The sequence below is a fragment of the Elephas maximus genome, chromosome X, assembly GCF_024166365.1.
Source record: "Elephas maximus indicus isolate mEleMax1 chromosome X, mEleMax1 primary haplotype, whole genome shotgun sequence".
In the NCBI taxonomy this organism is placed as follows: domain Eukaryota; kingdom Metazoa; phylum Chordata; class Mammalia; order Proboscidea; family Elephantidae; genus Elephas; species Elephas maximus.
Window position 1 is genome coordinate 176,128,479 of NC_064846.1, and position 10,894 is coordinate 176,139,372.

At 44.9% G+C, this 10,894-nt stretch overlaps 1 long non-coding RNA gene across 1 annotated transcript; it reads right to left on the reverse strand.

The window, feature by feature from the left end:
- Positions 1–8,232: 8,232 nt before the first annotated feature.
- Positions 8,233–10,207, reverse strand: LOC126069378 (uncharacterized). The gene is made up of 4 exons (XR_007515921.1): positions 10,144–10,207; positions 9,550–9,619; positions 9,018–9,181; positions 8,233–8,400 (listed from the first exon to the last, which is right to left on the reverse strand). It is a non-coding gene; the product is annotated as an uncharacterized LOC126069378 (long non-coding RNA).
- Between the last annotated feature and the right edge of the window lie 687 nt (positions 10,208–10,894).

Below are 10,894 nucleotides of genomic sequence, written 5' to 3' on the forward strand. Positions count from 1 at the left end.
TGCATGACTGTTGTTCTTGTGTGCAGTCAAATCAATGCCAACTCGTAGCAATCCCAGAGTAGAATTGCCCCACAGGGTTTCCTAGACTGTAACCTTTATGGAAGGAGATGGCCAGGTCTTTCTCCCAAGAAGCTGATGGTGGGTTTGAATTCTCATCTTTTCAGTTAGCAGCCAAGTGCTTAACCATTTGCCACCAGGGCTCCTTAGTCAAACAACAGCCAAGTTGCCTTCAATTCTTCTCCGATTCGTAGAGACCCCGTGTGACAGAGCTGAACTACTCCATAGGGTTCCCTAGGCTGCAATTTTAACGGGAGCAGATCTCCAGGGCTTTCCCCTAAGGAGCCACAGGTGGGTTTGGACCACCAGCCTTTCGGTTAGCAGCTGAGCTCTTAACCGTTGAGCCACCAGGTCTCCTTCTTGCATGCCCAGAAAGCAAGAAACCATTAAGAGGTTAGATTAATATTAACATGGCTGTTTCATATAATAAACTCAATTTCAGTAAATAAAAAATAAACTCAACTGAGCCTGCGCACACAATCTGCATAGACTGGTGCTTAGTAAAAAGCCCAGCTTGTTTTTTTCTGTTTTTAGATTCCATCTCTTCTTGTCTCTCTGAACACTTGAAAATGCAATCAGTCAAGCTCACAAGTCTCTTTAGCGAGGCCCACATTTGTGAAATAAAGCTGGCATTGCTGCCGTCCAGCAAGATCATCTCCGATTTGTGTGTTTGTATTTTAAGCGCCAGCCGTGAGCTATCTCCTTCTTTCCAAACATGGCAAGTCCAAACAGAACCTAAGAGGCACCTGCCTGATTGGGCCAGCTACAAACATACAAACAGAACGTTATTGGCATGACAATGTGTATTGCAACTTCCCTTCCAATAAATTACCTTCTTTAGAGAAAACCTCTTTTTCTTTCAGTTCTTAGGATTTAAAGTCAACCAAAGCCAGCCGACATCCATAGGTGAGCCTTAGGGTTCGACGAGAAAAGGTGCAAGCTTCAAGTGAAGTGCAAATTGAAAAGTAAAAGAAGGAGGAAAAGCACCCTGACTGATGCTCTCTTGGCCCAAGACCCTGGCATCTAATTATTATCAGACATTGCAGACAACGAGATTGTTTAGATTGCCTGCAGTGGGAGAGACAAGTGGAATGGTGAGATATGATGTGTGATCTATTAATTAATGAGTGTAGATCTAAGCAAATAGCACTGATGGTCAAGCACACACAGGTAAGACCTCCACTACCCTGGTGGTGTAGCGGTTAAGTGCTACAGCTGCAAACCAAAAGGTCGGCAGTTCGAATCTACCAGCCACTCCTTGGAAACCCTGTGGGGCAGTTCTACTTTCTCCTATCAGGGCACTATGAGTCGGAATTGACTTGACGGTAACGGGTAAGGGTAAGGTAACCAGTTGAAAGGTTAGCAGTTTGAACCCACCCAGCAGCATCACGGAGAAAGACCTGTCGATCAGCTCCCATAAAGACAAAAAATTTTTTAAAAACATAGCTGTAGAGTCAATTCTGACTCATAGCGATCCTATAGGACAGAGTAGAACTGCCCCATAGGGTTTCCAAGGCTGTCATCTTTACAGAAGCAGACTGCTGCATCTTTCTCCTTTGGAGTGGCTGGTGGGTTCAAACAGCCGACCTGTTGTTTAGCAGCCGAGCACTTTAACCACTGCACTGCCAGAGCTCCTTAGGAATACCCACTGCCCTCAAGTCAGTTCCAACTCACAACAACGTTTACAGGACAGATTAAAACTGCACTATAGAGTTTCCAAGGCTGTAAACTTTATGCAAGCTGACTGCCACATAATTGTCCCACAAAAGAGCTGGTGAGTTCAGACTGCCCACCTTCTGGTTAATAGCCAAGCACTAAACCCCTGTGCCACCAGGGCTCCTTTCCCCACAAAAATTACAGCCTAGGAAACCCTGTGGGGGCAGTTCTACTGTGTCATATAGGGTCACTATGAATCATAATCAACTCAACGGTACCCAACCACAACATAGATCTCAACAGGAGTCCTTGGGTGGCAAAAATAGTTAAGCACTCAACTACTATCCAAAAGGTTGATGGTTCAAACCCACCCAGAGGCCCCTTGGAAGAAAGGCCTGGCAATCTGCTTCTGAAAGACACAGCCTTGACCACCTTATGGAGCAGTTCTACTCTGCACACATGGAGTGGCCATGAGTTGGAACCAACTCGGTGGCAACCGACAACAACAGCTCTCAGCAGACAGAACACTTTCATAATTAACCACACGCTGTTTCTCAATCTCAGATCCAACCGTGGAAACCATCTCAGCCATCCGTTCCACGTAGGAATGCAGCCACAGGTATAGGGGCTAGACTTTGTTGGCCTTCAGGAGTTATCACACCCAAAGAAACCTGCATCCGTTCCACGTAGGAATGCAGCCACAGGTATAGGGACTGGACTTTGTTGGCCTTCGAGAGTTATCACCTGCTTTCAGGTCAAGTCTTCTGAGCAGCAAGTCTGTGAGCACCAGAGTCCAAGCGCCTGACTCCAGGAAGGAGATGCTCAAGGGTCAGGCATATGGAAGCCTTGGGTTGGTTGAACAAGTCAGTCTCATGAAAGATCTGCCATTTGGATAGACCCATTGTCCCTTCCAGAGCAAAGGGATGCTTCTCTACTCAGTCAGATGTTGGGAAAAGGGGCCGCGGAGACCAGAAAGAGTCTGTCTCAGCCCCTCATGGAGAAACGTATCACGCAGCAATGCCACATGACACCACTACAAGGCACATATACGCCTTCCCTCCACGTCACAGCTTGCTTTGACACCAAGAGCTCTGCACTAGGCAGAACACGGCTCCCAGCTGCTGCCACCAACTCAACTCCGACTCATGGCAACCCCATGGGTGTCTGTGCAGTACTGTGCTCCACAGTGTTTTCAATCCTTACTTTTCAGAACTCGATCACCAGGCCATTCCCTTGAGGCACCTCCGGATGGATGTGAACTTCCAGCCTTTCGGTTAGAAGCCAGAATGGCCCACAAAGATGTCCTCCTTCTGTACGTTGAAACCTGTTAACATGCCACCTTACACAGCAAAGGGAATTTGAGGACCCTGGTGGTGCAGTGGTTAAGAGCTTGGCTGCTTACCAAAAGGTTGGCAGTTTGAATCCACTAGCTGCTCCCTGGAAACCCTGTGGGGCAGTTCTAGTCTGTCCTGTAGGGTTGCTATGTCTCAGAATAGACTTAACAGCAAAGGGTTAATGAAGTTAAGCATCCCAAGATGGGGAGTTTATCCTGGACTATCAGAGCGGGCTCAGCGTAATCACAAAAACCAGTTACCATCCAGTCAGTTCTAACTCATGGTAGCTCCACGTATGTCAGAGTAGAGCTGTGCTCCACAGGGTTTTCAGCTGCTAATTTTTCCGAAGTGGATGGCCCGAGCTTTCTTCTGAAGCTCCTCGTCCAAGGCCAGAATGCTCCTCAGAAGTGAAGATGGCAAGACTTCGGCTCCCTTACTTTGGACACAACATCAAGAAAGACCTATCACTACAAGAGGATATGACGTTTGGTAAAGTGAACCCAATCCATGGTGTTTTCAGTCACCTTATACGCATGCGAAAGCTGGACAATGCATAAGTAAGAATGAAGAAGAACTGACGCCTTGGAATTACGGTGTTGGCAAAGAATATTGAATATTCTTCTGGACTGCCAAAAAGAACAAACAAATCTGTCTTGGAAGCAGTATGACCAGAATGCTCCTTGGAAGTGAAGATGGAGAGATTTCATCTCATGGTACTTTGGACATGTTATCAGGAGGGATCAGTCCCTGGAGAAAGACTTCATGCTTGGTAAAGTAGAGGGTCAGCAAAAAAGAGGAAGAGCCTCAACAAGATGGATTGACACAGTGGCTGCAACAATGAGCTCAAACATAGCAACGACTGTGAGGATGGCACAAGACAGGCAGTGTTTCTTTCTGTTGTGCATAGGGTTGCTACGAGTTGGAACCAACTCAACGGCACACAACAACAACAGCAATAACATGGCAGTTTGGTAAAAATGAGGGAAACCCTCCATAAGATAGATTGACACAGTGGCTACAACAACGAGCTCAGACCTACAAACGATTGCGAGGATGGCACAGGACGGGGCATCGTTTCCTTCTCTTATCCGGTAAGGTCACCATCAGTCAAAGCAAACTCGACAGCAGCTGACAACAACAATTCCCCTATGCTGAGCCTCAGCTGCGTGCCGAATTGCTGTCATTGGTACAGACGGTAATTTTTATTTTCCCCAAGATAAGCGCACTTACATTCAAAGATTTCACTAGTCAAAACTGTCGATGTTGTCTCTTTCTCATAGTAGTTGTTGTTGTTGTGTGCTGTCGAGTCGACTCTGACTCATGCCGACTCCGTGGAACAGTGTAGAACTGCCCCATAGGCTTTTCTGGGCTGAAATCTTTACAGGAGCAGATGGCCATGTCTTCCTCCTTTGGAGCTACTGGTTGGGTTCGAACCGTTGACCTTCAGGTTAGTGGCCGAGCACTTAACCATTGTCCCACCAGAGCTCCTTTTTCCATACTAGAAAGCGCGCTTATTTTTACTCAAAGCTTGACTAAGCCATGAGTTTCTCAACCAATTTCAAACCATTAATTAGTAAGGTGGACATTTTTAATAAAACAGAAGAAGGAGGTTTTCAGAAGCCATGGAGGCTGGATGAACCTCTGAAACTATTGCCCTGAGATAATCTTTAAAACTCAAACCAAAAATATCCCTGAAGTGTTGGTAAAACCAAACAATAGATTAGTTTAACTAGTAAAGAATGTCTGCCTTGAGCATTATGCTCTTTTAAGAACTATCTATATGGGATCAAAGGAGCCCTGGTGTCGCAGCGGTTAAATGCTTGGCTGCGAACCGAAAAGTCGGTTATTCGAACCCACCAGCCACTCCACAGGATAAAGATGTGGTAGTCTGCTTCTGTAAAGATTACAGCCTTGGAAACCCTAAGGGGCAGTTCTACTCTGTCCTATAGGGTCTCTATGAGTCGGAATCAACTCGATGGCAACGGGTTTGGGTATATGGGATCAAATTGACAACAGTAACCCGAAAGGCTAGATAGGAAACTTAGGGGGCAACGAGTTCATGTTAATGGGGAGGAACAACTGGTAAAAGAAGGGTGAGAAGGCTTGCACAACTCAAAGAATGTAACCAATGTTACTGAATTGTACACATAGAAACTGTTGAATTGCTGTATGTTTTGCTGTGTGTATTATCAACAACAAAATAATAAAAATATATATACATTATTAGTTAAAAAAAAAACAGAAGGAAGTTACTTCTAAATGAGGTTAGAAGGATCTCTCCCTACAGCAAAGGAAAGTTGTCTCATTTACACATATGCTAAGGGAACCTTTCAAAAAGAAACATGGGTTATCATCTCCTATGATCCTATAGAGACACACCTGCCATTCAGGGCCTCACCTGGCGAATGTCTGCCTTCTGGCAAACTGCCAAAGAGCTGGGCAAACTTGTCCGTGAACACCAACTTGGTTCAGATCGAAATAAACCAATTACCACTTATATTTTAAGCATTCTGAGTCATTTGGAAACTGGGTTTTTTTTATAAGTCAAAATTGAAATTCACCGATAGATCATCTCAATTCCCTTTCAAGCCAGAGAGAGCTAAATGGCAGAAAACCCAAACACTTACTCCAGGCATATCAGGCAAGGCTGACAAAAGCTGCTAAAATACCACCTCTCTCCTCACCCTGGCTGGGTGGGTCTCACCTCTAGGAAGTGAGAGAAAAACTTCCCTTGATGGTTTCATTTCTCAATCTCCTGGCTGAGATGGAAATGCTTTCTCTGCTGCAAATTGCTTTGCGGGAGCAAAAATGAATGGCTTTTCGGGCCAAGACGCTAACACTCCCACCTTAAGATGTGCGTGTAAAAGGTTCAATTTTGCCTCTTCACTTTAAAGATTAAAATACCCCATTGAGCACAGAGTGGGTTTGAATTATGCAGTGCTAGGGAGTGTAAGGAAACCCTGGTGGCGCAGTGGTTAAGTGCTCCAGCTACTAACGGAGAGGTCTTCAGTTTGAAACCGCCAGGTGCTCCTTGGAAACTCTATGGGACAGCTCTACTCTGTCCTATAGGGTCACTATGAGTTGGAATCAACTTGACGCCAGCGGCTTTTTAGGGGGGGATTGGGGAGGGAAATGCAAAAATGAGCTCATCACAATCTCTTAGATTCTCTTTGTCTCACCACCACTTGGGGGGTGAAGCCAACTTTTTTTCACATGAACCTTATATGACAGTATTACATCACAGGATGGGGAAGTAACAACGTGGTCGCATTTCTGTCTCTGCTCTCATTACTTGTAGGCTTCTGCACATCTTAAAATTTCAATGAGTGCTGCAGAAATGGAAAATTATCTAGGAATTCGACACCAAGTCTTAATTACCAATTCATTTGAATTGTTTGCTTTTTTTTTTTTTTTTTAGGATTCTACTGGAATTTGGTATGCATGTGAAAGCCGGGCAATAAGTAAGGAAGACTGAAGAAGAATTGACGCCTTGAACTGTGGTATTGGTGAAGAATATTGAATACACCACGGACTGCCAAAAGAATGAACAAATATGTCTTGGAAGAAGTACAACCAGAATACTTTTTAAAAGCAAGTGTGGCAAGACTTCCTCTCACATACTTTGGACATGTTATCAGGAGGGGCCAGTCCCTGAGAAGGACATCATGCTTGGTAAAGTAGAGGGTCAGTGAAAAAGAGGAAGACCCTCAACGAGATGGATTGACACAGTGGCTGCAATAATGGGCTCAAACATAGCAATGATTGTGAGGATGGCACAGTACCAGGCAGTGTTTCTTTCTGCTGTACACGGGGTCGCTATGAGTCGGAACCGACCCGACGGTACTTAACAGCACGACAACAATATTCTAAAAAGTTTACTCGTTACACAGTAAGTAATAATGTTACTGCTAAAAATCACCTAACCCCAAATGGTATTTTAAAAGAAAATATCAAAGTGTTGATTGATTTTTAGATACTCAAAATGTGCCAATACAAATGTTTGAAGATGACAGTTCAGAACAAGAAAGAAGCCATATCGTGGATACTCGGTCCAGCAAAAATAATAAGAAAACATAAAAGCTAAGGGATTCAATGCATAGTGTAAAAGTCCTGCCTTTATTGTTTACGTGTTATGTAAGCTTTTGTGAAAATATATCAAAATAATGAAATAATTCACCACCATCCATCAGTTTGCTGTACTGGGGTGGCTTCTATGTTGTTGTGATGCTGGAAGCTATGCCCCTGGGATTTCAAATACCAGCAGGGTCGCCCGTAGTGGGCAGGCTTCAGCAGAGCTTGCAGACTAAAGGCTAGGAAGAAAGGCCTGGCAATCTACTTCTGAAAATCAGCCAATGAAAACCCTATGGATCACAAGAGAACATCGTCCAATATAGTGATGGAAGCTATGCCATCAGTATTTCAAATACCAGCAGGGTCACCCATGGTGGACAGGCTGTCAGCAGAGCTGCCAGATTAAGGCAGACTAGGAAGAAAGGCCTGGCAATCTACTTGTGAAAATTAGCCAGTGAAAACCCTTTGAATCACAACAGCAAGTCGTCTGATATAGTGCCAGAAGATGAGCCCCCTAGGTTGGAAGGTACTCAAAATACACAGTGGTTGCAGCAATGGACTCAAACATACCAATGATTGTCAAGATGGCAACGCTTTGTTCTGCTGTACGCAGGGTCACCATAAGCCGGGACCAACTCACCTGCAAATAACAACAACAACAAACCTTAAAGGTCACATATACTGGAATCTGCCCTGCCCATTTCCATGTCTGCAACCTCCTCTCACCTCCTCCCCTCCTACTTAGGTAATAGCCCTGGTTTTGGAAAAGTTCTAATTTATATTTTGTACCTTTTAAACTTCAAATGAAGCTATAATTCATATGTATGAATGAGTAAGGAATCTAGCCATGTTTTTAGAGACATAGTATAAACCTTTAATGTGCCTATTTAAGGCTTCATATTTTAATGTATGCATTTTTTTATTTGACTTAAAACCACAAAGAGTATGATAGCAGAAGACCATTGCTAAACTCAATAGTGTTTTTAATCTCCAGACACTTTTCAGAATCAGAATTTAATGTCGTACCTGACAACGGAGTCCAGTCAAATTCTTTCCCCTTTGCCTCTCCTTCAGAGTCCCCGGGTGGTGCCAACAGTGAAGGCGCTCAGCTGCTAACCAGAAGGTTGGAGGTTTGAGTCCACCCAGCGGTGACTCAGAAGAAAGGCCAGGCAAACTACTTGTGAAAACTCAGCCATGGAAATCCTACGGAGCACGGCTCTACTCTGACACACGTGGGGTCCTCATGAGTCGAGGTCAACTCAAGGCAACTGATTTGGAGAAACTGGGTGGGGGAAAAAGTTAACCATCTTGGCTACTAATCAAAAGCATGGACTCGCATGTCCACCCAGAGGCCTGGCAACCTACTTTCAAAAAATCAGTCACTGAAAACCCTATGGAGCCCAGTCCTACTCTGACACAGGTGGTGGGGTGGCCATGGGTTGGAATGGACTCCACACTAACCGTGTTGTTTGTTTGTTTGTTAAACTGATTCCTTCCCCTTTATGATTCACGAAGGCAGGGGGTTCTTGTCTAAAGTTCTTTTCGGGAGCATCATCTCCAACCTCCCACCAAACACCCTCCTAGAAAGTTGGTAAATATCCGCTTGAATAGCCCTTAACACAGCTCAACCTTCCCGAGAGAGCTGAACCCTCTGTACCTAGCATGCCTTGAGCTGCAAAACTGACTTCACTGCACTTTGGGCCAGCACCAAGACAAGAACATCGGAGATAAACAACCCCATTAAAGTCCAATGTTACAGGGACTTCCCTGGCTAAAACCCAATGTGCTGTAAAATTGGAAGTTTAGGGATCCCCGCTCCCCAGCTGGGTGTGGCGGTGGCCCTCCCTCTGCCTCGACCAAAGAAACTCGGCTCATTGAAGAGCGGAGGAATATAATTACCTCTTTGAACTTGCCAAGCTGTTAGCCACACACACAACCATCTTCTCTGATAGATTTTCACGCCCTTGTACAGAGCTCATGACTGCAAGACTGGGCAGTGATTCCTGAAGAACTCGGGTCTGCGTCCTTCGATAAGAGATTTCGTGGCCCTGCAAGGTTGCACACTGAGGGGCATGGACCTTGTTAGTTACTTAAATTTAGAATTAAAAAAAGAAAGAAAGAAAAACCATTGCCGTCCAGTTGATTCCTACTCAGAGCAACTCAGTGCGACAGAATAGAACTGCCCCGTAGGTTTCTGAGACCCTGATGGCAAAGTGGTTACGCATTTGCTTGCTAACCAAAAGGTCAGCAGTTAGAATCCACCAGGCGCTCCTTGGAAACCCCATGGGGCAGTTCTACTCTTGTCCTATAGGGTCGCTATGAGTTGGAATCGACTCGATAGCAGTGGGTTTTTTGGTCTGGTTAATCTTTATGGAAGCAGATCACCATGGTCTTTCTTCCAAGGAGCCACTGGTGAGTTTGAACCACTGACCTTTCAATTAGCAGCTGAGCACTTCACCATTGCTCCACCAGGGCTCCTTTGGATTGAATTATGTCCTACCCTAAAAAAAAAAAAAAAAAAAAAAAAAACCCTAAAGGAGGTATTAATACATCATAACCCCTGATACCTGTCAGTGTGACCCTGTTTGGAAATAGGGTCTTTGAAAATGTCATCAGTTAACATGAGGTCGTACTGGAGTAGGGTGGCTCCTAACCCTATATGACTGATGTCCTTATAAAAGAGAAGAGGCAGGGAGATGGAGGAAGGACACCAAGTGACACTGTAGGTGCAATTCAAGGGATGCCCGGAGCCACCAGAAACTGAGCACAGAGCAGATTCTCCCTCAGAGCCTCAGAAGGGATCAATGCAGCTGACAAGCAGATTGCCAGGCCTTTCTTCCTAGTCCTTCTTAGTCTGGAAGCTCTGCTGAAAGCTGTTCAGCATCACAGCAACACACATGCCTCCACTGACAGACAGGTGACGCACTGGCTGGGAACCGAACCTGGATCTCCCACATGGAAGCAGGGGATTCTAACACTGAAATATCCACTTAAGGATGTGAAGGGGAAAACCCTAGATGCTCACCACGCGCGGTCTCTCTTTTACTGGTTTGGGAGATGTCAATCAGGGCCTTAAATTTGCCTAAGAGTTGCTCCATTCTATGTAATAAAATTAATGATCCAACTCTGGTAAGGTTTGCTCATGTTTGACGCCAGCCGATGGGACTGCAGGAATATTGGATCAACATAATGGGCTTGAGGCAATCCTAACTGTATGGGTGAATTCGTCTTTCTCCAGGGTTGGCAAGTGTACTTGGGCTTGTTGTTACTGTTTCATAGGGCAGGTGGGGTTGAGTCCATTCCAGCTCATAGCAACCGCACATGTGCCGGAGTAGAACTTCTCCATAGGGTTTTCAAGGCTGTGATCTTTTCAGAAGTAATCTCCAGGCCTTTCCTCCAAGGTACCTCCGAGTGGACTTGAACCTCCATCCTTTTGGTTCGCAGCCAAGCGTGTTAACGGCACCATGCAGGGACTCTGAGTTCTCCACAGATGCTAGCACTTACTGTCATTGTTCTTTGCTGAATAAAACTTTTGACACCTACGAAACGGCGAACTACAACGCAAAAAAAAAAAAAAAAAAAGAGTACTGTCTGAATTGCAGGAATTTGAATTTTAAGAGGTTTAGCACAAAATTAGAGCACATATCTGCTCTGTACTTAAAAAAAAAGCACCACATATTTTGAGCCTGTGATTTCTCCTCTCTTACTAATACTTCTCATAGCCCTATCTCTGAAGCTGTCTTTCAAATCACCGTTTGAACAATGTTACAATCAAG